The sequence below is a fragment of the Bison bison genome, unplaced genomic scaffold (assembly GCF_000754665.1).
Source record: "Bison bison bison isolate TAMUID 2011002044 unplaced genomic scaffold, Bison_UMD1.0 scf7180017864072, whole genome shotgun sequence".
Taxonomy (NCBI): Eukaryota; Metazoa; Chordata; class Mammalia; order Artiodactyla; family Bovidae; genus Bison; species Bison bison.
The window spans coordinates 11,870,948-11,874,726 of NW_011494644.1; positions in this window are offsets into that span (position 1 = coordinate 11,870,948).

Below are 3,779 nucleotides of genomic sequence, written 5' to 3' on the forward strand. Positions count from 1 at the left end.
CCCCCCCGCCGCCGATGGCCGCCGACCCGCCGGGAGTTGCTGAGAAGGGAGAGATGGCTCCCGGGACACGTGTGAGGTGGGTTCATGCAGCTCCTCCTCACCCCTAGACCTGGGCAGCTCCCAGTCCCATTCATCCTCAGCCCGGCCTCTCTACCTTGCCCGCCCCCAGCCTCACACTCTCTTTGCTCCAAACTCCTCATCTCCAGCCCTCTTTCCTGTTAGCCCTCAACCCTGGGAACTGGTCTTCCTTCCTAGACCTAACTTCCCCTTGCAGACCCCCATCCCCGCCTGCAGTTGCAGCCCCAAAGGGCCCTCCCCTGGAGCGCTGGAGGGCTCCTTTCCCCCCATGGATGGGTCTGGAAAGGGGGAAGGTGCGGTGAGACTCTGGATATGAAGAGAGCCTCCCGGCCTGCTGAATCTGTGTGGGATCTTGGAGGATTTGGTTTGCCTGGGAAGAGGAACCCAAGGGATTCCAGACAATTAGGGATGGAAAGCAGTTTGGGAAGCTGGGAGGCAGGGGGCGGTGCACGTAGCCCATCTTGAGTTCTATGGAGATGTCAGGCTGGATTCTAGATTCCCAGGGAATCTGGGAGATTGCCCAGGTTGACCTGAGAGACCCATAAGGAGGCTGTGTTGGAGCAGAGGGAGCTCTGTGGGGAACAGAGTTGAAATTTGGGGCCATGGAGGGCTTCTGAAGCAGCATCTGAAAGAAGGTCTGTGAGCACTGGGAAGTTGGGCAGCCCGGTGGATCTTTAGGGGTTAGATTGGGTGAGTAGGTTCCCATGAAGGTGAGGAGGAAATCTAGGCTTTAGAGGAGAGGAGTTGGGTGTTAGTAGCTTTTGAGAGAAAAGAGAGAGGTCTGGAGTTGGCAATCAGGAATCTGTGGGGATCTGGGAGGTGAATTTGGGGTGTTTCAGCTTGGGGAGAGCTGGGGATGGAGCACATTTGGAGAACAGGGGAAGAGTTGGGACCTGTCTCAGGTGACTCCACAGACAAGGAGCCCCTGGTTTTCCAGGGAGCTTCGCTGTGGGGATGTTGGTGGAAAGGTCCTTGTCCCTCTCGGTGTCCCTCCATCCTCCCTGAGTCAGGCGCGGGAGTCTGGAAGAAGTGTTAGAGTAGGAGTGAGGTCAGAAAGCTAGTTCTCAGGGCTCCCGGAGGAGCCAGGTGAGCTGCTTCAGGAAGAGGGTGACCTTGCCTAGAGGGAGGGGTGTTCCCCTGGCCACCCGCAGGAGGGGCACCTCCTTGTTCCTTGTCTCCCTGGGTAGGAAGGCAAGCTCTGGCTGCCTAGGAGTCGGGGAAAAGCTGCCAGGAGTCTCGCCGGCCAGGGTTCCGGTGGGCACCCCTGACCTAGCCACCCTCCACCCACAGCCCTCGGCGTTGCTGACGCCCCCAGTGTCGTCGAGAAGCAGGGGGCTGGGGGCCGGGGGCCGGGGGCCGGTGCCCGGTGCCCGGTGCCGGCGGACCCCGAACCCACTGCCACCGCTGCTGAGCCTCTCTGCGAACTGAGTGCGGGGACTGCTACTTGTGCCGAGACATGAATTCCGGGGGGCCCGGGCTCTTGAAGCAGTAGTGCCCCCTTCGGCAGTGCACTGCCTTGAATTCTGCCCCCGCTGCAGGGGGGCATCCTTCCCCACCTGACCTTAGCACCTATCTGGGTGCTGAGGGTGACTCCATCGAGGATCATGTAAAGTTGCCATAGATTCGCTCATGCGTTCACTGGCTGGTTCACATATCCACCAGACCCATTTCTGCCCTCAGCTTCAAGCTGGGGCCAATGTTAGGGTCCACAGAAGAATCCCTCCCACACCCTACCTTCAGGCCTTTCCCAACTTTCAAAGGCTAAGACCCACAGAAAGCTCCGTCCCCCTTGGACTCCCTCCCCAGAACCAAGAATGGGTCTTTGCCTTCTTTGGCCTCCTTTCCACCTGTGAGAGTGGTCTCGGATTTGAAGATGGTCTTACCCACTGTGTGACCTTGAGCAAATCACTGTAAACCTCAAGGTACCTTCTTCGTGAAATGTTTCCTTTGTTGAGTTGTAAAGGTCAAACAGCATGGATAAGAAGGTACCTGCTGCCAGGCGCAGCACACAGTAGGTATCCAAGAACCATGGGGTTGTGCCGGCCTTCCTCATCCTTAGTGCTCCCCAGGGCTCCCAAGAGTGGGCCTTTCCCAGTAGCCTTGGGACCAGCTCGAAGTCCCCTCCCGGCCGTCTCCATCTCTCCCTATCTCTGTCAGTGTCTCTCTGTCCTCCGACTGTTTCCGTCTTTCTGTTTCCTTTGGGCACTTCTCCGTCTCGTTTTCTCTCTGGGTCCTTCTTGTCTCCCTCTATGACCTCCCGTATCTGACATGTCCTTGCTTCCCCCGCGTTTTTCCACCGCTTGCGTCTGCCTCTCTGAGCATCTCTTTGTCTTCCCATCCCCTTTTCCTCTTGGCCCACTGTAGCCTGTGCATATCTCCACCTCATCTCAAGGAAGAGCCACCTGTCACTCTGTTTGCCTCTGTCCTTCTCTCTGTTGTGTCCTGGCCAGGAACATGCCTGTTGGCCCTGTGGTGGAAGGGCTACTCCAGACAAATTTCAGCCACCTTCCCCCAGGGTCACTCCACCTGCTGCTCTCCCCATCCCCCATCCCACCCCTTGTGGCCCTGCCTCCTCTCCCTTTGATGCCCTCCACCCTTTCCCCTCCCTCGGCCCTAATCCACACCTTCCCTTCTCCTCAAGTCAGGTTTATGGAGACAAAAAAAAAAAAAAAAACCTCACCCCTTTGAAGAGTTTTATTTACGAGAATAAATTAATTTTTTGTAAATAAAATGTTGAACAAGAACATTGAATTTCCCAGTATATACAGTCGTTGAAAATAGGGAAACACATTTAAGGAGAAAAAGATCCTGGGGTATGACCTGGTCCCCCCAGCCATCCGCAAAAGCCACACTATATATAGGAGCTTCAGGAGAGCCCCAGGCCAGGGATGCCATCTGTCATCCTGAAGTGGATATGTCCTGAGCAAGAAACAGATGTGACTCGGGTCCTTAGCTTTTCAAGACTCACACATCCATTGAATAGGAGTAAGCACTGTAAGATGGGAAGTTGGAGCAGTGGACACAGTCAGAGAGGTAGTCTAGAGCAGGAAGTGACCTCCAGAAAAAAGGGAGGCCTGGTTGCTCAGAAAGTCCATATCTTTATACAGGAAGTGAGGTCGATAGAGACAAGAAGGCAGTCCCTGGACCTCCCCTAAATGACAGGAAGGGGACCAACTGTACTCCCTCTGTAGAGTGGGAAGTGAAAGTGAAAAGCGTTCATCATTCAGTCACATCCGACTCTTTGTGACCCCATGGACTGTAAGTGAAGCCTCTTCAAAGAGGTATTATTTCTTTCCACCCAGGAAGTGAGCCACCAGTACTGCTGGAATGGGATTTCATGAGATGCTGTCCATGGAGTCCCACCCACATCTGGAAGGGAGGCCACAGGACCTGAGCAGGGAGGCACAGGCATAAGGACAGAGGCCTGGTCCCCAGGAAATGTTCCGAGATACGTGGTACACAAGCCCTGCTAGACAACATGTGTCTCCTTTCTAGCCAAGAAGCAAGGCAGAAAAAAATCCCTGGTGAGAAAAAAAAAAAAAACAGGAAAGAATCAGCTGTGAAAGGGAAAGGGTTGCAGCCCTAACAGGAAGTCCCACCTCCTCTATTGAGAGTATTTGGCCTTGAGCTCACCCAAGAAAGTCACAGCTCGGTCTGTCCAAAAGCTGTAGTCCCGGATTATTACATACCCTCGACACTTC